This window comes from Dermacentor silvarum, chromosome 11 (genome assembly GCF_013339745.2).
Source record: "Dermacentor silvarum isolate Dsil-2018 chromosome 11, BIME_Dsil_1.4, whole genome shotgun sequence".
Classification (NCBI taxonomy): Eukaryota; Metazoa; Arthropoda; class Arachnida; order Ixodida; family Ixodidae; genus Dermacentor; species Dermacentor silvarum.
The window spans coordinates 60,584,224-60,608,598 of NC_051164.1; the positions used below are offsets into that span (position 1 = coordinate 60,584,224).

The 24,375-nt window shown below is 44.1% G+C and overlaps 2 long non-coding RNA genes across 2 annotated transcripts; one reads left to right on the forward strand and one right to left on the reverse strand.

Annotated features, from left to right (window-relative positions):
• The first annotated feature begins 2,332 nt into the window (after positions 1–2,332).
• LOC125941468 (uncharacterized) lies at positions 2,333–7,681 on the forward strand. Its single transcript, XR_007464350.1, has 3 exons — positions 2,333–2,417; positions 3,814–3,914; positions 5,814–7,681. It is a non-coding gene; the product is annotated as an uncharacterized LOC125941468 (long non-coding RNA).
• Positions 7,682–17,467: 9,786 nt separating this feature from the next.
• Positions 17,468–23,659, reverse strand: LOC119432950 (uncharacterized). The gene is made up of 3 exons (XR_007464354.1): positions 23,585–23,659; positions 20,844–20,982; positions 17,468–18,706 (listed from the first exon to the last, which is right to left on the reverse strand). It is a non-coding gene; the product is annotated as an uncharacterized LOC119432950 (long non-coding RNA).
• Between the last annotated feature and the right edge of the window lie 716 nt (positions 23,660–24,375).

The window sequence follows — 24,375 nt, forward strand, 5'->3', positions numbered from 1 at the left end:
ATTAGATTTAGTTATCACTGTGACACGACAGTGCAATTAGACACTTTTAATACAAACTGGAGTAATTGAATGAAAACGCGCAAGCAACTCGCAAAAATTTTCAGGAATTTAGCGGTGCCCTTAACAGCCCAACAAAAAGTTGCGAACCCCGGTGAGATGTCTTTTTAAGCGATTCAAGGTAGTAATTAGACACGCAGGCATAAAAATTTGGCTAATTCACTTGTCAACCAACCAAGTCAGACGATCCTGCTTACTTATTTGAAGCCCATCAGCGATATAGTTCATAAATGGTTCTTTGAATGCCAAGAACTTGAATTAAATGGTTCTTTGAATGCCGCTAATTGCTTCAGTGTAATGAATTCCGGACTATGGAAATATGGAAAACCGAAACATGTACTGCGGAAGAGCACAACTGTCACTCCTTTGGCAGACGCCACGAGTGATGTGAATGCTTGCGCCTCACACGTGGCACGACCAATAATGTAGCGCTCTTATCGAGCCACGATCTCGATGAAACTTTATGCTGTGACCTGGCATGGTCTCCTTGATCGGACGCAGCTGTTATTTTGATCGTACCTGTAGAAGCGCGCTGATCGGCTCACTCACGGTCAAGATTTCTGCGATGCACTCAAAGTCATGCAGCCCAGAAATCGTAAAAAAAAAAAAAAAAAAAAACACGTAACGCTCGACACGAAACGTATTCGCCACTCCCAGCTCACCGGTACAGCTAGAGACCACAACAAAGTGGCAGCAAGCACGCGGCCACGCCAACAAGCAAAGCTGTGAGAATAAAGGGGCAACGGCAGATAATTTTTATAGTTCGACTGAGTTCGGCGCAGCGCGATTTACGCGGCTGCGCCAACCCGACTGAAAAGCGACCGGAACTGACGCTACGACGCTTTACCGTTGCCTAGACAACCCGGCGCGCGGCAGGGTGGGAAGGCGGAAGCTGCTACGTCACTTCATTGAGTCTTGCTTCAAAAGATGCGTTGTCTCTTTTTTGTCTTTGTCCGAGTCTCGCGCTCTGGGAAATAATTTTAAACGTGTGATTGGTTTTATGTGCGGTCTAATCAGAGACGTGGTTCGTGCGTTGTGTATTAATCGTGCCCCACCTCAACTCAAAGCCTTGGCACGCGCTGGAAGATGGATCCACGGAAGCAGATACGAGCAGTTGCAACGTGCCCGGTGTCGGCGGTCGGTATACTACTGTCAGTATGGAAAGTTTGAGGCAAGTGTCCGTTCATTTGGTGTTTCTTTATTTGATTACGTGTTATTGTTGGCTGTAGAAGTATCTCATTGTGATCCGATAGCATATTTCACTAATGTAAGCGCAAAAGCAGTTGCACGCAGTACTACGGCAAGATGGCTACCTCGATTGCCCCGTGTGACTAGCAAGATGGCTACCTCGATTGCCCCCGTGTGACTAACGTTTCTGTGGCCACGTTGGGCGTGGTGCGCCTGCATAATCCCGCTTTGTTTCTGAGCGCTTGAACTATCGGAAATGTGGTGTTCTTGCGAGTTCAGCGCGGCTTATAACACGGTCGTTCGTTTTGTGTCGAGTAGAAAAAGAAGTGACGACTGGCTTCGCCTTTCGAAAGTACCGGCGCAATATTGGCTCTCCCTCGCGCGCCCGCGTACTGCTGCTGCTGCTGCTGCTTGCCGGACGCTTTCTTCAGCGTGTTTTGGGCTATCTTTCTCTCTCCGTTTGTGTGTGTGTGTGTGGTGTGTGTTAGCGCGCGCGTACGTGTTTTGTAAGCGCTTTACGTGTACGTGCGTGCGTCCGTGCGTTTTTTCTGAGCGCTGTGTACGTGCGTTCGTGCATGTTTTTTGAGTGTTCTGTATGTGTGCGTGCGCGCGCGCGAGTGCTTGTATGCGGGTCTCTATGTGCTTGCGCGTGCGTGCGTTCGTACGTGTTTTGTGAGCGCTTTGTATGTGCGCGCGTGCCTGTTGTGTGAGTGCTTTGCATGTGTGCGTGCGCGCGCGCGCGTTGCTGCTTTGCGAGCGTTTTGCTTGTGCGCGCGTGCTTGTATGTGCGTCTCTATGTGCTTGCGCGTGCGTGCGTTCATGCGTGTTTTGTGAGTACTTTGCGTGTGTGCGTGCGCGCGCGCGTACGTGTTTTGTGAGCGCTTTGCGAGTGCGCGTGCTTGTATGCGGTACTCTATGTGCTTGCGCGTGCGTGCGTTCGTGCGTGCGTGTTTTGTGAGTGCTATGTATGTGCGTGCGCGTACATGTTTTGTGAATTTTTTGCGGGGGCGCGCGTGCTTGTGTGTGTGTGTGTGTGTATTGAATAAAGTCGGTAGTTTTACATGCAATAAACCTCTTCAAAATTGGTGCAGCGGCTGTCCCCGCCCTGAAAACCGAGTTTGGTTTCGAGCCACTCTGGAATATATGGAGGCGCCGGAGGACCAGTGGAAGGTGTAAGTTTCCTCCTTTTTCCCTCCTCTACCCTGATGAATCCACTTCCTTGATTGTTATTGTGAAATAAGCGTTTCATCAACAGCATAAATACATGAATCAGAAATCCGGAAAGTGTGTTTCACGATTACACTAATTTCGATCGTGAAACGTGTACCTTGGGTTAGCCCACATTTCCTTGAAGTAGGCAACTGCTTATGGGGCGGCGGCGGGCGAAATGTTGCCGCCCTTTTCGCCCGCACAAAAAATGTTTTGCCTACAAATGCAAAAACGCCCGTGTCTCGTGCATTGGGGACACGTTGAAAAGCCCCTAGGGGTCAGAATCAATCCAGAGTCACCCGCTATCCCGTGCCCCTTAATCAAATTGTCGTTTTGACACGTAACACTCCCGAATTCAAGGAGACAACTGCTTAAATTGTGAATAGCTGGTTATTTGCGATATTCCGCATATAGCAATTGGTTTAAGCAGCTTTTACTGAAGATATGAAGTGCTAAGATTTAGGTCTCTCTGGGGTGGTTCTCATGCCCTTCGAAAATTGTTCTCTATAGCCCAATTATAATTCGTAAAAATGGAATTATAAGGCATGCCCTCGGACTCGAGAATGTGTTTGATTGATCTGTAGGTTTAATTGAGAAGGTTGCAGTGAGTCCAATAAATTTTTTAATGCTTTCTCAGTAGGAGTGTCAAAGTGTAAAAAAAAAGCGTATGTGTGTGTGTAAATTGTTGAAAGCGAGTCATGTGGTGCAGGTGTGCGTGTGGGTGTGTAAGACTTCGCTCCTCGAAAGGGCAGGACTTCTGTAAAGTGACTTGTTGAACAACACTTTGCAAATGTGGTGAACATGGTTTAAATAATGGATTTGAGACCTGCAAGGAGTTGCGACATTCTAACGCATTCCTCTTGCATTTACCACGGATTTGCCACTGAATTGTACAACTCTCTGGTGCTGTTTGGCCAGAAAAGGCAAGGAAACAATAATTAATCAAATTTGCTTCATTCACACTATTTATAGCCAACATAGTAGCCCAAGTCACTAGTGTGAGCGAGTATATATTTGCAATGTGGCACTAAGATTACTCATTACATTCTACTTAGCCGCTTTCATAGCTGGTAATAAACTTAGTGAGCACTAAAAGAAATATTAAGCAATATAAATACCGCTGGCACAGCACTGGCAACAGTGTATGAGCAGGCAAACATATTTGTGTGTGGAAATTTCAATGCAATGAACTTTCACAGCAACATCTGTGGTATGAGGCTTTTTTTTTCTCAGTAAGCTGTACCGAGTCCATAATTTGATTTTTCTCTTGCCAACCAAAATCACCTTTATTGCCAGTGATCTTGTCTCTCGTTCTGGTAGCATTTGTTTATGTGGAACTAAAAATGTCATTTCTTGCAGGTCATCCAGATGACAGCCTCACAATTCGCAGCCTTTGTGCTCTCCATCAGAAACCCATCAGGGGCAAGCCACTTATGTTTGCCTTCAGACAAGACAACATTGTAAGTAGATATAGGCGTGTAGTCGAATATTCTGAAACAAGTTTCCATTTAATACTGTGAGGCTCCTTTGGTAGCCTTAGGTTCATATTTTGTGCAGTTGTGTGTATGCAGTTTTTAGATATTGCCGATGGCACAGTGCACATTGCAGATATGACGACTATGAAGTATATACTTGCAATTTCATCATTTCCTTTCATAATGAAGTTTTTCTTTTGTGCAAGGATATTCAGAGATTGGGGCATTTCAGCATCATATTCTGTATTGTGCATTCAGTGCTCATTTCAAGTTACCCTCCTCCTACCAATTTATTTGCGGGAAAAGAGTATTTGTTTACCCTCTGCAATGCGATTCTTATTTGCTCATTGCGTCAAACTCCTCTACCTTTAATTATCACATAGTTATCACAACCTCAAAATTTCGGCTGTTATTGTTTTGAAAACAGTATCAAAATCAAAATGTGCTAGATTGCTATCAAGACTGCAAGGGAATTGAAGAAATTGCAAGAAACCGTGGCTTCTTATGGTAGTTGAAAGCCTCTTTTCAGCAAAGCATGTGCCTATTTCGTTCACTGAGCTGCTCATGAAATTCGCAAGCATGTTTGATTTAACACAGTTGTTACAGGAGAAGAGAAAAAAAAAGATTAACAGGAGCACTTTTCATGAGGATGCAATGCTTTTGGATATTCTCCAGGTGGCAAAATGTACATTTAGGAAAGAGAGTGACCTGGAATCGGAGAGGGTGGGGGAGGGAGCCAATTTGCAGCCATTGTGACTCATGCATGTAGTGGCAACACAGGATGAGAAATAGTTGTGGCACTGCGGTCTAGTAAATAGGTCAGCACTTACATAAACTCCCCCACAGTGAGGGGGAAACGTAGGATATGTGGTCCAATAAAGATGGTGCTTTTAGGAGACAGCAGGAAATTTTTGGCTCTAGTTGAGCAGCTACAATATGAAGGACCACGTAAATTGTAGGAAGCCAACATAAACTGAGTAGAAGGACATACGTCACTGTTCAGAGCACGAAGTAGAAATTCGGAGCATCAGGAAGGATTGTAAGTATAAATAAGGGAATAGTACTTGTCAGCGTATTGCCTAGCTAACAAGGGCAAGAAATAGTTGGCAGGACGTTCTATATTTTCCAGGGAAATGTGCTGAAACACTGATTCTTACTCAGTCAGTAAAGAAATATACAACAATAAATAAAAATAACTACGTATACAGAAAAGGCCTTATAGACTGCAGTGGAGAGTTGGACATTGTTGAGCTAGATGCAAGTACTGCTTTGCTACTGTAATGCAGGGCAGGTGAGAGTGCAGTTGGGGGTTTCGTCATTTTCGTCTGTTGTGCACTCTCTCTGTACAATAGTGCTCTTCGTCTCGGAGTGTATAAATGTTGCATTCAAAACAATTCTCATGCCTTGAGCACAGCAGTCTTATTGTGTCTTCTCCCATGAAGTCTTCTGCTGCAGTGCTTCTGAAGTGTAATGCACAACTACATTGCAGATTTTATATTGTGAGTTTTATATTGCGGTCACATCCATGCTCCTGGAGAAATGCCCATTGCTAAGAGATGTCGTTGGTAGAGTTTACATTTTATGCTTTTATTTTCCATAGTGAAAAGGCTACTGTATATTCATTTTTGCTTCTATGCGATTTTGTATTCACGATGACTTAGTGATCGCGGTTTCTAAATTTGAAAACTGGAACTTTTGCCCAATTGAGCTGTGCCTTGTGTTCGGTCACAATAATTAGTGGTGTTGTTTTCAGAAGCTTGTTGCCTTATCAAATTCCCCGCAGTGTATAGGATCGTAATGAAATGTAGAGTCAAGTGAGCACTAAAAGAAATATTACGGACTTGTGATTCATGGACTCATGATTCTGTTATTTTGCTAATGCAGGAAGCAGGATTCCAGCACAGCCATCTCCTGCACTTATGGTCAAGATGCTCAGACAATGGAGTCCCTGTTCCTTGTGGTTAACCGTGAACAGTATTCTCGCTTTTATGAAAGCTAAAGGTGATTTCCTGCATAAATTAGAATTTTGCAGCTCAAATGTATACACTTTATTCTAATTTGAATCAACTAATATATGCTGTTTAATACTTTTATACTGTTTGATACAATAATTTCTTGTTGGAAAATATTAAACATGATGTTTAACATTTATTTATGCATTACTGGCTGATGCATGATGGCCTGTGTTTAAAAAATGTGAACTCACACATTTGAAGCTTCATTCATAACCAGAGTATGGCTGATTTAATAAACATTATTTGCTCATTTATGTACAAGCCCTAATCTTCCATTATCGCACCAAGTACAAATAATTTAGAAATCGGCAATGTATCATCCGCATGTGGCCAGTAGAGTACCTTAATGAACAGTGGTTTGTTTTTATAAGGCCGCCATTGATACGGCGCTTCGCACCTAAACAGTAATAAATCTGGCATATTTAGGCTGTCTTGCAGTAGACAAAAAAACAATTTCAAGCAACATATTTTATAACAGACCATGGATTGTCTTCGCATTACAAAATTTAAGGAAACCAGAATTGTAATTGGAAAATCTGCTACACAGCATTTTTAGCTCAGAGAACTCTATTTACATTTAAAAAAATCATTTAGGTGGGAAAAAAATTTTCTTGCTCAAGGAATCTTGTTGAGGAGCGAAAATTCATCTTGATGCTCCTGGATCAAACCTTATTTAAAGCAAGTTCATGTGTGAAACATACGGTGTTTCAGTATATAAAAATGTGCGCCAGTCAAGCTTTATATCCACTTTCCAAATCAGCTTTTCACAATGATTTGCCATGACATTGGTGTACAAAATAACAGGGTGTGTTTGTGTGCTTGCTCTGCATTTCATGTACTTCCCTAATTGACCTTTGCAATATATATATTTTTTTCAAAGCCACCAAAACTAGAATTTTTGTACCTGAAATTTAATATTGAAAATTTATTCCTTTAAGTGGCACCAAACAGGCTGTTTTAGGGTTACCATATATACAGGTTGTTTCAGTTAACTTAAGCTAAACAATAAATAAATGCAAATGCTACGTAGCTGGACAGAACCAAGGTAATGTTGTTCGCCGTCGCTTGGAGATACTCAGACTATTTTTTGTACTCGGCCTAGTTAGATAATTAGACCTAATTATTTATTCAACTTTTCAATTATTATAATTAGATGAAAAGTGTGAATGAGTAAATTGTAGAGCAACATGAGAAACTCCCAATACAGCTTTCTGTTGCTCAATACGTGGAACATAAAATGGTTTTTCCGAGCGTGAAAGAAGCCCGTGAATATACGCAAAATTTTCGTCCGACTGGCCGCTCGAGGCACTTTATGCGTATTCGCGGGCATCTTTCACGCTCGGAAAAACACTTTTGTGTTGCACGTATTGAGCAACAGAAAGCAGTATCGGGAGTTTCTCATGTTGCTCTATACAATCTTCTAATTGACACTTGTCATCTAATTATAATAGTTGAGAAGTTGAATAAATAATTAAGTCTAATTAGGCGGAGTACAAAAAATTGTCTGAGTATCCCCAAGCGACGGCAAACAATATTACTTTGGTTCTGTCCACCTACGGAGCATTTGCATATTCTTAAAGTTTGTCCCAAGGTAACTGAAACACCCTGTATATAGGACAGATTTGATGAGTTATATTAAAAAACATTTTTGTAGGAAATGTAAATTTTCATGTACTTACAAATGTATTTGGTGATTGCACATTTTAGGTTGTTACGTATGTATTATGTAGTTATGTATTCTAGCATGGAATAAATATATTTATTTTCCTTGAAAATGCACTATCGTATATGTGTTGCTGGTTCGTATTACATTTTATATGGATATGTAAAGCGTAATCACCATTGATGTAGATATACACGCTCAGAAGTTATAGTTTGCTAGGTTGCATTTGTGCAGTGAAGACAGGTTTTGCCCTGAATTACTAATATTTATTGTCATGCACACGTATAAATGTTGTGTATGCCTATCGAAACTTCAAGCTTGGCTATTGGACGCCGTGCTTGGTAGCTGAACTTGAACCTTCTGGCACACACGAGTTATGCCTGGATCGCTCTATATAGTCATAATTCAAGGTATGTACAGCTGAGCCTGCCTTCCCTATACTGTAGAAATAAAGGGTGTACACCCTTTCAACACCTATGAAAATGGGTGTTAATGAGGACTAACACCCTAACACCCTTCATAATTTTAGCTGGACACCCTTCCTCTAGGGTGCTATAATAGCACCCCAACTGTAGGGTGTAGGAAACAGCACCCTTAGGGTGTCCGTCTGGCGACAAACTGATTTACACCCTTAAGGGTGTTAAAATGTTTAGTGTGTGGGTGCGGCCCGCGACTCCTACCGACCACTAAACAAAGACTGGGTGGGGAGGGGTTCCTCAGGACTCATTAAAGTTATTTCCTCCTCCTCCTTACGCGTTTTTGCGCGTGTTTAAGTTTTCTAGCGCAAAGACGCAGAGAACAAGCTCTTGCTATGGGCGTAGGTATAGCCTGGTCACACGTGCATTTTCACGCGTATAGCTGTCCTTGACTTTTGAAACGCACTTCGCCCCGACGAGGACGACGCCATCTACGCTTCGATCGCACGGGTCGTCTCAATGATGCGTTTTCGAAGACTGGTCCATTCAGTGGCGCGATGAGAGACCGTTGCTCCAAACGCCCACTGTACATGTCGTACTTACTGTATTTACTGAGCTTACTTTACCTCTTACTTAATTTCTTCACAAGCACACGCACACGCGAGGGAGGGGGGGGGGGCGGTCCCATGTCTTTGATATACATGTATAGAGCCTGCTTAAACGACCGATATTTATTATCGATCATGTGACGTAGAGGAAAGCAGAAGCTTGCCCCCCCTCCCCTCCGAAAAAAATTTCTGGCTACGCCCCTGGTGCAAGATATTCCAGGCGGGCTAACCGGCCGAGTATAGAACTCACTCTGAACGGACAGGAAGTCCGTGAAGTGCAAACCCTAAAAATTCTGGGGATATGGATTCAACCGAAAGCCAACGCGGAGCATGCGATACGGTTGCTGAAGGGCACGGTGATGAATGTGGCGAAAATGATCCGCAGGGTCACGCGCAGTAGAGAAGGCTTTTCGGAGGACGAGACAATTAGACTAGTGCACGCTTTTGTCATCAGTCGAGTCACGTATAGCATCCCGTACTTAACACCACCGGCACAAGAGATTAAACAGTTGGACATTATAATACGACGAGCATATAAGGCTGCCCTTGGGCTCCCTCAGAGCACCAGCACGGAACGAATGGAGAAGCTAGGGGTGTACAACACCTTCGAAGAGCACGCAGCGGCCGTTTTTCTGTCTCAGAGAGAGAGGTTAGGCAAAACCAAACAAGGGAGAACTGTTCTAAACAGACTGGGGTATGCACCTCGTCCGTTTTATAGCGCAGACGATACATCACTTCTCGATAGGGAAATTCGGGCACGTATATGCGTAGCACCAATCCCAAAAAATATGAGCCCGAAGTACCACGGGGGAAGACGAGAGGCTCGGGTGCGAGCATTGCGAGGGAGTTTCGAAGGCAAGCCGGACGTCTACTACACGGACGCAAGTTACTCTGGATGTGGCATACACATCGCAGTCGCCACGTGTCAGGAACGGGTAGTAGGGGCATCAGTAAAAACCGCATGCACGGCAACGGCTGAGGCGACCGCGGTAGCTTTAGCTTTGAAGGACGCCGAATGCAGAGGGACATCCGCGGCTGTCATCACCGACTCACAGGCGGCGTGTCGCCTCTTCCTGTCAGGGGCGGTACCCCGGGCGGTGATTAGGATCATAGGCAACAAGCTATGTAATTTTCACAGCCTCACGTGGTGCCCGGCACACGAAGGCATGGAGGGAAATACGAGGGTGGACCGAATAGCTCGAGTACTAAATATCCGAGCGGCGGACCAGCCACGTAGGGACTTTCCAACGACTGCGAGAGATATCTTGGAACAACAAAGAGAGGAAAGACGGGAGTTCGGCAGGCCCCATCCAAAATTGACCAGACGGCAAGCGACGGACTGGCGCCGACTATAAACAAACACTTATCCTAATCTACACAAGCTAAGACAAATACATGGCGAAGCGTACACAGACAAATGTCCGTGGTGTGGCGAAAAGCCTACATTGGCACACATCACACTCATATGCGCCAGAAGACCCCCACAAGCGAACACACACAAATTTACTAAACAACACTTTCTAAGGCAGTGGGAGGCATGGCTTGCGGACGACGAACAGGACAGTCATCTGGCTCTCCTGGACCAAGCCCAGCGAGCCGCTCAAGCCAGTGGGGCCCTGGACTAGGGGCTCCACCCACATTTTCCTTCTCTTTTTTTTGCCTTTTCCCATTAAAGTTTACTGTCTCTCTCTCTCCCTCGCCGGTGTGGGAGTGGGCTCCGTTCAGGGTGTTGCTCTGCGCGGTCTCGCGGTTAGATTGGGTCTTGTATCTGATGGTGCACCAACCGTTGCCCTCAAGAAACTCTTCGGGGGAGATGTCCTCCCCGTTCACTTGGACTTGCATCATTGTGACCCCTCGGGTGGCTGGTGACGTCCAGCGTGCGGACTACTCCGGTAAGGGTTAGCGTGGTGCCGGTCGGGCGCGGGTCAAAACCTCTCTAATTCGGAAGGAAGTCGTTTCCCACCTTGAATATGGTGCCAGTAGAATCTTGGTGACTTCCTGCGTACGCTGGTGTTAAATTCATGGAGTGAATGACTGATAATCACTGCGAAACTCTTTGGAAAACGGAGCCGACGTGAGATGCGGCCGCTCCCTTCGGCGACTTCTTCCATCGGGCCCGGGAGTTTTATTGGATTTTATCTCAGCTATCGCTTGCTTGAGCTCAAGTGTAATTTCCCCACTAAGGTTAGGGTTCTTGGGCTCTGGGCCTGTGTATTTGGCATACTGAGGTTTACATGCTGTGGTTATGTGCTTATCATGTAGTTCTACGAATAGATCCTCCGGTGTTTGGTAGCCATCAAGCATCGAGTGGTCGAGAGTTCCGAGCAGCGGGCAGTGCGTTCGGAAACGCCGAGAGTGGTGAAGCGCAGGCCCATAGAAAACGAGACGAGTGAAGAACGCACAACGAGTCGAGCACAGTGAAGGAAACACTGCGCATACTTGTCACGATGCCTCAGCGTATACCGATGCGCGACTCATGTGGCACTTGAGGAAGTGGCATGCCCTGCAATCAGTGGTCGCTCAATATGCTGCTTATAGGAATTGAGCATAATGACTGAACATGATGTAGACAATGATCAAGATAAACAACAGATTTCCTCCCTTGCGCGCGCGAAATTGAGCCGCGATCGTCGGCTCACCCTCGCACGCTTTCACTCGCACATACAGCATACGGCGCCCGGCAACGGTGTTATATTCCTTGGACTTTATACGGAACCTCACGGCGACGGTGACAATGAAGAAAAAATGCGCCGGGAGTGCTCATATAATTGCTATCGCAATAAAACTAACGAGTCACATATACTGGTTGTTCAAAATTAAGCTTTACGGAATTTTTATAAATCGCCTGTGGCAGGTAGCATAATTCTTATCGTTGAGCTGGGTCATTCGAAGAGGCGGACATTAGTAGCACGACAAATCGAAACACATATTCAACTAATTAACAAATATTGACTGATGAACTTCTTAGTTAATTACTTTACGGCGCATACTATTGTAATTTACGAATTGCAGCTGGTGAGTTTGCAAGACGCATCACTTGAAATGAATTTCCAGGATGACACCAGTTTCGAGATGTTTCCCAAAGTTTGGGACAAAATACATGGGCTTTCCAGTTACTTTTGTGCTTCAATGTATAAAACAGCATTATGGTAAAAAATTAAGTGGAACAACAGTGCATTTTTACGGCAGGTTTGATTGCGCACACCTCGAAACTGGTCTCATTCTGGAAATTTATTCCAAGTGGATACGCCTGACAAGCTCACCAGCTACAATTATTAATTTGCAATATGTGTCGTAAAGTAATTAACTAAGAAGTTAATTAGTGATTTTTTGTTATTTAGTTGAATATGTGTTTCGATTTATCGTGCTGATAATGTCCGCCTCATCGAATAACCCAGCTCAATGATAAGAATTATGCTACCTGACACAGGCGATTTCTAAAAATTCCGTAAAACTTAAAAATACTACCTGCCACAGGCGATTTCTAAAAATTCCGTAAAACTTAAAAATGAACACCTGTATAGACACCAAGTGGAACGCCACCTATGCTTCGTAGTATGAGGAACCCCGAAATGTTTTTTTAACTGGGCGCATAAATGGCGGCTATATAACTTCCAAAAAGAAAGGGCACATACGCGGAAAATAAACGCACAGTTATTGCTTTCAGTAAACCAAAATCTAATTTGTTTTTTGCCTGTTTGTAACGCGCACTGTCTTTGCTTTCTTTGTTTCAGGTGTGCTTAGACGGCGTGTGCGCTTAACTTCCCCTTCGGAACATGAACTGAATGAGAAATTCGAATGATATTAAGCAGTGCTGTTGCATATCTTGAGTTGCGTTTACGCCTGCCTCTGTTGCTTCTGCAAGTGTCTTTTCTTCCCCTGTAGTATTCTTTTTTTCTTTCATCCTTGTTTTTGACGCACCCTTTTACCAACTTGACATAAATGAAAAGAGCATAAGCTTGCGTCTAACATGTCTTTCCAAGAGTATGCAAGTGGTACATAGCCATCTTTTTGTAGCGTGAGCTACACTGGCCGAGGTTGAGCAGTTTCGCATGGCTCCTGAAGAGCCATGCTGCGCATGCGCGAGGAGCAGTGACGTCACACGGCGCACAGCTGGCGCGCCGGGCGTTTGCCCGACGTTTGCGCTGGGCGTTTGCTAGTGTGGACCACTTTTGTAGAGCACAGGGCACCCTCTACAACATGGTAGGGGGCTGTACTGAATCACCGCTTTGAGAATCACCCAATCCATACCACACACTTGAGCTTTGGGAGAGTGCGCTTGCCAGCTCCACCCTCGCGAGCCAGCGCCAGCTGGTAGCGAGGGCCGTGGAAGCGGCAAAAGCCTATGGTTTCCTGGAAAGGGGAGACCACCCCGAACACAACTCTTAAAATAATCTCTTAATAAAGATGTATATTCTCTCTCTCTTGCTAGTGTGGTATAGCCATGGAGAAGGAGAGCTAAATTGCTGCTCAGCGGCGCAGAAGAGTGGAGCAGCTTAACTTATCGGATCCCGAAGTAGTTGCCTGGTAATTAGCGGTTGGGCGTAGGAAGAACGAACAGAAGAAGGCTAAACGTGCTGCGGACACACCGGAGCAAAGGGAGGAACGTCTAGCGAAGCCGCGTCGCCAGGAGGCTGAGCGACGTGCCCGACCATCTCAGCAGCAGCAACACCAAGACGCCATCGATGACGTCAAGGCTCGCCGATTGACTGACTATACGGTGAAACTTAGCGAAAGCGCCAGTGCGACTCGGACCTTCGAGACGGACTTAGTAAACAATCCGTTTGGATATGTGTGCGACGTGTGTGAAAGACTGTGGCACATGAAAGACTTGACGCCGGTAAGTAGTGCCATGCGTGAAAAGTTGAGCCTGAGTGGGGTGACACCGTGGCGCAGGTTTGTACAACGTGCAAGAACTTTCTCGTTAAGCAGAAGATTCCACTCTTTAGCGTTACCAATGGGTATCGTTACCCGCCAATGCCACCAAGTCTACCGGTTCTGAACGATGTGGCCGAACGCTACGTATGTCCTGGCATAGCCGAGCTAAGCCACTGCTAATTTTTTGGTGTTTGTTGAATGCCGTGGATAGTCGAATTATCTAGGCGCACACAAACGGTGTAGTGTATACGTATTAAGACTACCAAAGTAAATTTGACTTGTACTAGCACAGCATCCGCCACGACTATAATACTCCAGGCTAGCATGGAAACCAAAAAGGGCAAGGAAAGATCACATGGCCTGCTTGCGTCACACTACTGAGACTTCTATTTCAAAAAGAAGCTTGCGTTGTTGTTAAACAATCTCTTAAGTATAATAGTTTAATCAAACATTTTTAAAGTTACATGGTGCTTATTTTTTTCTGCTTTGAGCGGAGCGTACAAAGAGCGGTATGAAAATGTGCTATTGTCACGGAGCGGCATATTTTTGAGTCATCGACACGCCGATTAACGGGCGCCAAAAACGTCGTGGTCTCACGGTACGGCATAGTTTCCAGACAGCGACACACCGAAGAACGGGCGCTGTATGGCAGGCGGCCGCTGTTGCTTCTGTGCTTGTCAACGGACCCAAGTGTGTGCGTGTGTGTCTGTGTGGTGCAGTGTGCGGGCGCGACCTCCGACAGCGGGGGGGGGGGGGGGGGGGATCATTCATTCCTTCGCCCCTGATTAAAAGGGGCGCGGCCAAGACTTTTGGGAGGAGTCATGAGATAATTAGGTGAACTGTCACGCATATATACCTGCCGTTCCCCGACCTAAGGAACTAGGGAAAGGAGAGGCTATTTAAGCACAGGTTTTAGGCCCTGCTAATGAGTCTAGAAGCTGAACCTGTAATCTGCTGAGGAGTGCCGTCCAGTATCGCCTGGGGCGCCTAGCCACGTCAGAACTCCGAGTAACTCGTTGACGTACGAGACGACAAACCAACGTCTGCAACGAAGGTCACGGTATTTCGCATCAAGTTAGCTCAACCTGCTTGAGGGAAGTCGTCAGATCTAGATTCCCGGAAAACCCAGCCCAGCAATCGCGTCCACCTCAACAAGATCGGTTCGCCGGCATTCTTCGGGAAAGCTTTGCGCGCCGACTTCACGGTTTATGGACTTGCTGCTGCTGCCCGGTCACGCTGCTGCTGCCCGGTCTTTTGAACTTTGGTTTCTTTTGAACTTTGTTTTAGTGTACTATAAGTGTATTCTAGTATATTTGATCCGTGCCCTGTTTCATTTTTATGTCCACTGTTAATTGCTCGTCATATTTCTCTGTCATCATCGAGCTATATTAAGTTCGTGTGTTAGTTTTCTTGTCATTTTTTTATTTTATTTTCGTAAGTTGTGTATCGCTCTCAGTCGATAAATACCTTGTTTTTTTTTTTTTGTTTACTCCCGACTCTGACACTTTCACTGTGTTCGCTTGAGTACGGACTGACCAACCTGCTTACATACCCCGTCGATCGACTTCGCGCCGACAGCGAACGGGTGACAGCTATAAAAAGACATCATTCTGTGATATGTTACCGAGAACATAGCTGTTTCTCATAACTGTTGCTCGCTCTGTCTAATCACGCTTTGAATCAATTTATAGAGTCCACCAAGACGAATTGCAAACAAGGCAGACTATCGCATGCAAATGTGGTCTTGAAGTGATTAACAATGGTCAAACCAGAGACCTCTCATGACTGGAACCAAGGTTTCAGTAACAGTACTTGCCAACGGCCTGGTACAAAAAGAAGAGCCTTCTTGTCGAAAAGTTGGCTCCAGCAACCATCCGTTTTATGACGACTGTTAATAACCAACATGGATGTCGTTGACTGCCTCCCCTAGTCACTTAAATTAGCTTCTTGCGATTGATTATAAGCGTCCTGTGTGTTACCGTGTCAGCAAGCCCCAATCAGGGTCAACTATACTTGTACCTGCTTGTTCATTTTCCAGCGCGACTTTTTATACTGCATTTGCCTGCATTGCCCAAGAAGTTTTCCATGCTAGCTTTATTTGAAGTATCCGTGTTAGTTTGTGCTTCATCGTAATGATAATCACCAGCCGAGTTATCTCCACCTTAGGACAGAAACCTTTCCCAGAGATATCCAGTCCCTCCTGCTTTGAGTGAGCCGAGCTCAGCCTGTGCCTTGCGAGTTCCTAATATACTTTTTGACAATGTCCCATAAGTCTACACTCTGAAAAGCTTTCACCCTTAGGGGATTAAGTTGGCCTCAAACAATAATTGTCACCTGTTCTTGCTTGCATTTACTTTCTTTAAAACTCCGCGCATTCTACTTTCCTGTCAAGAATTCCATGTCGAGCTTATACGCGCATCTCGATCTTGCGGGAGCATGAAAGCACTGGGCGTGCAGCGTTGATCGAAAGACATGCAAGGCACGAGGTCACTCCGAAACGTATCGCAAGACAGGCGTCATTGACAGATGACGATTATAGTTTGTAGACACGATAAACCCACAAGGGTGAACACCTTTCATACAGTATAGACTCAACAGTGACCAGTGAACTATATATGCATGTCGACAAATTTAGTATCACTGTATGCTTACAAACTAAGGCACCTATTGCGGACATCCAGCCTTTGGGCGATAGCTGAATGGATGAGTGACACGCTGTCAGCTCATCTACTCGTTCATCGCTACTTCGATTATCACTGCCAGATGGAGTGTGTTCACCATTTCGCTCAAGCAGAGACTATAGGGACAGCAAGATACATGTGAAGATCGAATTTAAAATTAATATCACTGGAGAGAAAGTTGGAGCTACGTCGCTCATGGATTGTGCGAATCAAAGGCAATGCGTGCATTTTTTTCAACGGTCTTGCACTTTAGTTCATAAAGCACAGTATGACCTCTTTTACTTAACAGCGATAGATATTATGGGCGCACTCTCGTAATCCTTTTCATGACTGCCGATCTTAGCTAGTGTCCTCGGGCAACCGTCGCAGGAATTGCAAAATGCTTTGAGAGAAGTTAATGAAGAAACAAATGGTAGTTTCGCCCATAATGCGAAGCAGTGATGCCATGTATGGGGCAATATTATACGCAAGAAGTCTTGCAATATCCAAGGCGGTGTCGGCTGGAGTAAACATTACCATATGAGCGCGAGCAATCTCTTTTTGAGAAAAGAAAGAAGTCCGAGTTGTATTTATTTGTAGAAGTGGCAATCCTCTGAGGCGAGTAAGTGGACATGCACAAATTTTTAATGCGAAAGCATTATATGGCTCATCAGGAGAAAAATCCGGCTTTGGCGTCTGAACATTTTAACACCCTTAAGGGTGTAAATCAGTTTGTCGCCAGATGGACACCATAAGGGTGCTGTTACCTACACCCTACAGTTGGGGTGCGATTATAGCACCCTAGAGGAAGAGTTCAGCAAAAATAAACTCAGGGTGTAAGTGTGCTATTCCACGTTAACACTCATATGCATAAGTGTTGGAAGGGTGTACACTCTTTTATTTTTACATTGCATGGAAGGCTGGATCGGCTGTAGACGCTATGATTTACGGCTATTTAGAGCGATCCATACGTAACTCTCGAATGTGTTCAAGTTCAGCTACCAAACACGGCATCTGATAGCCGAACTTGAAGCTTCGATAGGCATACATAACATTTATACGTGTGGATCACAATAAATATGTGTAATTCAGCGTCAAACCTGTCTTCATTGCACAAATGCAACCTAGTAAATTCTATACTTCTGATCGTTTATGTCTATAGCAATGCTTATTACGATTTCTAGATCCGTATAATATGTAATACATACCGGCAAGATATAAGATACTGCATTTTCAAGGAAATAATATATTTATTCCATGCTAGAATACAGAGTACACGATATACATAAATAACAACAACCTAAACGTGTGCAATAATCACCAAAAACATTTGTAAATGTGAAATGTACACTTCCTACAAAATTATTATTTTCAACTACAAGAACTCATCAAATCTGTCCTTATATAACGAGAAACTATATGTTAACACTGAAAGAGCCCGAGTTTGACTTGAAGTGTATTGTGCCACTTAAAGGAATGCATTTTTAGCATTAAATTGCAAGTACAAATTCAAGTTTCGATGGCCTTGAAAAAAATGTTATATGGCAAAGGTCAATTAGGGAAGTACATGAAATGTAGAGCAAGCACATTACAAGAAGCACACCTGTTATTTTGTACACCAATGTCATAGCAAAGCATTCTCAAAAGTTCATTTGGAAATTCGATGTAAAGCTTGACTCGCCAATATTTTTGATAGACTGAAACAATATTTTCCACACATGAACTTGCTTTAAATAAGGTTTGCGCGATTATTGTTATGAACTTCTGAATTTTTTGCACCTATTTTTTTTTCTTACGAGAATAGGGAGACTTCTCTGGGCTAAAAGTGGTGTGTAGCAGATTTTTCAATAACAATTCTAGTTTCCTTAAATGTTTGTAATTTGAAGGCACTACATGGTCTGTTATAAAATCTGTCGCTTGAAAAGGCGCTCGTTTTCTACTGCAAAACAAAAGCCGAAATATTCCACATTTACTACTGTTTAGGTGGAAAGAGAAGTATCAATGGGGACCCTATAAAAACAAAAAACCATTGTTCATTAATGTACTCTGCTGGCTACAACAGGTGGATGAAGCGAGTTAAAATACATTGCCAATTTTTAAATTATTTGTAGTTGGTGCGGTAATGCAAGATTATGGCTTGTAGCATCTGAGTACATAAATGAGCAAACAATGTTTATTAAATCAGCCATACAATACTCTGGTTACTGAATGAAGCTTCAAATGCGTGAGTTCACATTTTATTAAACACAGGCAGTCATGCAATAGCCAGTCATCAATAAGTACAAGTTCAACATCACACTTAATATTCTCCAGCAAGAAATGATTGCATCAAACAGTAGAATAATATTTAACAGGGTATATTCGTTGTTTCAAAATTAGAAATAATGTGTGTACGTTTGAGCTGCAAACATGTTAATTTATGCAGCAAATCACCTTTGACTTTCATAAAAGCGCGAATACTATTCACGGTTAACCACGAGGAACAGGGACTCCATTGTCTGAGTGTGCAGCGCATGGCTATGCTGGAATCTTGCTTCCTGCATTAGCAAAATAACATAAACATGAGAGTTCACTCTGTACAATTCATTATGATCCTGAACATTGCGGGAACATTGTTGATAAGGCAACAAGATTCTGAAAGCAACAGTCCTAATTATTGTGACCGAACACAAGCCACAGCTTAGGTAACTGCGCATGACAAATGAAAGGTAGGGGAAATTGCTAGTTTTCAAATTTAGAAATCGCAATTACCGCGATCACTAGACCACTAAGTTATTGTGAATACTAAATGGCAACATAGCTGCAAACATATTTTACAGTAGCCTTTTCCCCATGAAAAAAATAAGAGCATAAATGTAAAGACGCTACCAACGACTTCTCGCAACAATGGTTCTTTCTCCAGGAGCATGAATGTGCCCTCACTATAAAACTGACATGAATCTGCAATATAGCTTTTGCATTACACTTCCGAAGCACTGCAGCCGAAGACTTCATGGGACAAGACACAATAAGACTGCTATGCTCAGGGCATGAGAAAATAATTTTTAACGCAAAGTTTATACACAAGGAGACGAAGAGCACTACTGTACAGAAAGAGTGCACTACAGATGAAAATGAAGAAACTCCCACCTGCTTTCTCACCTGCCCTGCAATACTTATATCCAGCCCAACAATCTTCAGCTCTCCACTGCCGTTTATAACGCCGTTTCTGTATACTTACATTTGTTTATTTATTATTGTGTATTTCCTTACTGATTGAGTAAAGATCAGTGTTTCGGCACATTTGTCTGGGAAATTTAGCAGGTTCTGTTAGCTATTTTCCTCAGAGCACACCTCCGTTGTTCCAATGTGTTAGCTTCGCAATACGCTGACAAGTACTGTTGCCTTCTTTAAACTAACAATCTTTCCTCATGCTTCAAATTTCTACTTCATGCTCTAAACAGTGACGTCCTTCCTACTCAGTTTATGTAGGCATCCCACTATTTACGCTGTCCTTCATATTGTAGCTGCTCAACTAGAGCCTGAAATTTCATGCTCTCTCCTAAAACCACCATCTTTACCCCACAACATATCTTGCATGTTTCCCCCTCACTCTGGGGGATTTTATATAAGTGCTTACCTATTTACTGGACCGCAATGCCACAACCATTTCTTAACCTGTGTTGTCACTACATGCATGAGACAATGCCGGCTTCCTGCCCCAACACTTTGATTTAAGGTTACTCTCTCTTAAATGTACATTTTCCACCTGGAGAATGTACGAAAGCATTGCATCTAGACGAAAAGTCATCCTATGAAACTTTTTCTTTTTTTTGTGTGTGTTGTCCTGTAATGTGGTGCGTTCAATAATTTCAAGATGTATGAAAACTGTTTAGCCCCAACCAAAATTTTGTGTATGTTCAAAGTTATGAAACGCTCGTTTTTCAAGACTTGTCCCACAACAAGCAGGAGACAGACCAACACGATGCAAAATACGAAAGCTTACGCTCAGCGACAATGATATACCTGTTATTTGCAACACAATTGTGTTAAATAGTTACAACTGAAAACTGAAAATACTTATTTAACTACCACGGGAGGTGGCTTCTTGCAGTTTCTTGAATTCCCTTGCAGTCTAGATTGCAATCAGGAGCATTTTGATTTTGATACTTTATTCAAACCAATTAGAACACCTCAAATTCTAAGGATGTCAGAATTATATGAGAATTAAAGGTGCAGGAGTTTGATGCAATGAATAAATAAGACGTTCACTGCAGAGGGTAAACAATTATTCCTTTCCCACAAATAAATTGGTAGGCATAGGGTGATGTGAAATTAGCACTGAATGCACAATAGAGAATATGACGCTGCTATGCGCCAATCTGTGAATATCCTTGCACAAAAGAAAATTCTCATTATGAAAGGCCAACATGAAATTGCAAGTGTAACTTTGGATCAGCAGTCATACCACAGTGAAAAGGAGTCAAATTCTTATGTACACACCCAGCTTGGACTTGTGCAAGGTCTCAGTTTTGTGTAAATAAATAAAAAATACCCGCAATGTGCGCTGTACCATCGGCAATATCTAAAAACAGCGCACAACTGCGCATATAAACCTAAGGTCACCAAAGCAGCGTCATAGTATTAAAACGAAAATGGCTCATTATATTAGGCTGCACGCCTATATCTGCTTACAATGTTGTCTTCACAACAGCGTTGAACATGACATCAACCACTTGTCTGAAGGCAAACATAAGTGGTTTGCCCCTGATGGCTTTCTGATGGAGAGCGCAAAGGCTGGGCATTGTGAGACTGCTGCTGTCACCTCGATGACCTCCGAGAAATGTATTTTTCAGTTCCACATAAAGAAATGGCATCAGAACAAGAGACAGGATTAGTGGCAATAAGGCTCATTTTGTTTGCAAGAGAAAAAAGAACGAGCCTCATGCCTCGGACGCTGTAGTAAAGTTCTTTGCATTGAAATTTCCGTGCACACACGTGTATGCTTTCCTTCTCACACTGTTGCCAGTGCTGTGCCAGTGTGATTTGCATAGTTTAATAATTCTTATACTGATCTCTAAGTTTATTACCAGCTATGAAAGTAGTTGCAAGGTTTCTTAAGTTCAATGACATGATAAATCTTAGTGCCACATTGCAAATCTGTACTCGTTCACACTAGTGACTTGCACTACTATTCTGACTATAACTGGTGCGAATCAAATCTGATTATTGTGTTTCCTTGCCAATTCTGACCACACAGCACTATAGTGAGTTAGAAAATTCAGTGGCGATTTAGGGGTAAATGCGAGAAAAATATGTTAGCATAGCGTCGCAACTCTTTCGGGTCTCAAATCCATTATATACTTAAACCACGTTCACCACATTGCAATGTGTTGTTCAGCAGGTCACTTGACAGAAGTCCTGTCTTTTCGAGGAGCTATGTCTCTCTCTCTCTCTCTCTCTCACACACACACTATATATATATATATATATATATATATATATATATATATATATATATTGTGAGACGACGCCCGAGACGAAGGCAGAGCTCTTGTATTGTCACACAGCACAAGACAGCCCACGAACACAACCCGACAAAATGATGATGATTATGAGGATGGGTATATACACATGAATACGATGATGAACTGCACAGTTAGCGCTCACACTAACTCCCCCCCCCCCCCCCCTCACAAAAGCGGCCGGTAAGGCAGCGAGTCAGAAACGGTCGGAACGCCGAAGATACGGCTTCAAGCGAGAGACGTGAACAATTTCAGTGCTGCGGCAACGGCGGTCAGTAACCGAGGTAGCAGGAGCTACGCGATAGTTCACGGCAGATGTTCTTTCAAGCACGGTATATGGGCCGCGATACCTGTGAACAAATTTTTCACAGAGCCCTGGCACTCGAACAGGTGTCCACAGGAGCACTTCGTCCCGGGCGTCGTCTCACAAGTGGTGGAGCGTGCGTTGATATCCCCGTCCTCTTGCTCTACCGGTCACCCCTGTAGCTCCGCTCTCATCGACGGTGGTGCTCGCCAACAACAGTCATGGCACAAACCACCGCTTCCACTGCTGCGACCACCTCAGCTCCGCCAGCTGGGCTTATTTGGTCCGTCACCGCACCGCAACACGACCCTCAGGTTTTTTCTGGCCTTCGCGGCGAAGACGTGGAAGACTGGCTTGACCAATACGACAGGGTGAGCGCTTGCAACCATTGGAACGAGTCAAACAAGCTCCGCAACGTTGCCTTCTACCTTGAGGCAGGTCGCCCAAACTCGGTTTTTCAACCATGAGCGCGACTTCCCTGATTGGCCAGCATTTACTGCACAGTTAGCGCTCACTATATTATATATATATATATATATATATATATATATATATATATATATATATATATCCTTTCACGCTCGGAAAAACACAATTATGAGGCACGCCCTGAGCAACAGAAAGCTGTAAGCTGTATCGGGAGGTTGTCATGTTGCTCTGCAATTTTCTCACTGACACTTTGATAATTAGGGCAGTACTTCTTGAGTTAGATAATTAATTACAATTAGCTAATTAAATCTCAACAACAACAAATACTGGCGGCTACTCCACTGCACTGGAAACAATACCCACTAGGTTTGCTTCGCGTAACGCCGTTCCTCTTTTTTTTAAATCGTGCTTCATGATAGCTGGGACACCCTGTATTTATATATATACCTTTACCACATGACTCGCTTCCAACACTTCGCCACTTCACGCACATACGCTTTTTTTTTACACTTTGACACCCCTACTGCTAAAGCATATAAACCGTAATGTGACTAAATGACACCTTCTCAATCGTTTATAAACCTCCAGATCACTCCCATCGTCGAGAGCCAGGGTATGCCCTGTAAATTAAACTTTTTACGAATTGTAATATGGCTATAGTGGACGATTCTGGAAGGGCATGCAAACCACCCAGAGAGACCTAATGCTTAGGACTTCATGCTTCATATTATTTTCAAATTGTTAAAAGCTCCTGAGACCACTTGGTATATACGGGGGACATCCCCAAAAAAAACAGCCATTCGCAATTTAAGCAGTTGCCTACTTGAATTGTGGGGTTTGACGTGCAAAACAACGAGTTGATTATGAGGCACGCGGTAGTGGGAGACTCCGGATTAATTTTGACTACCAGGGGCTTTTTAAAGTGTCCCGTAATGCGCGGGACACGGGCGTTTTTGCCTTTCGCCCGCCGCCGCCTCCATAAGCAGTTGTCTATACCTCAACGGAATTGCGGGATAATGGGAAAACCAAAGTTTTACAATCGAAATTAGTGTAATCGTGAAACACACTAGCGGATTTCTGATTCATTTATTTATGCTGTTGATAAAACGTTCGTTTCACAATAACAATCAAGGAAGTGGTTTCATCAGGTCAGAGGACGGAAAAAGGCGGTAACTTACACCTGACGCTTTCCCACTGGTCCTCCCGAGAAACGGCGCCTCCTATTGAAGTCTTCCGGGATGGCTCGAAACCAGAATTGGTTTTCAGGGCATGGGACAGCCGCTGCACCAATATTGATGAGGTTTATTGCGTGTAAAACTACCGACCGCATGCAATACACACGCGCACACACAAAGCGCACTCGCACGCATATACGCGCTCACTAACACGCAGACACACAAGCGCGCACACCCACACTTATAAACACAATCAAGCACGTGCTTGCACCACGCAGACACCCACATACGCAAACACGTGCACCAGTAGCGCACCCAGGATCTCTGCCAGGGGAAAGGGGGGGGGGGGGGTTGACAGTTTGCCAATACCATCTAAACAGCACTAATTTCAACTTGTTCACGGGAAATTGTCAAAAAATGCCATTTTTGCACAAGTTTGCGAGTGTGCAGACGATTGCGCGTCTTACATCTCAGTAGCAGTACTCAAAAGCGCAAGGAAAGCAAAGCGTTGAAACAAAGGGGGGGGGGGGGGTTACAACCTCCAAAAGCCCCCCTCCCCCCCCCCCGGCGGTGCGCCACTGACGTGCACGCACACGCAAATCCGCATAAAGACGCGCGCGCCCGCACACACAGCGCTCAAAAATCCCTCACGCACGTGCACACAACGCGCGAGCCGCAAACACGCGCGGACACAGAGACACGCAATGCGCTTATAAAACACGTAGGCACGCCGCGCGCACACGCATACAAAGCGCTCGCAAAACACGCAGGCACGCACGCACACAGAAAGCTAG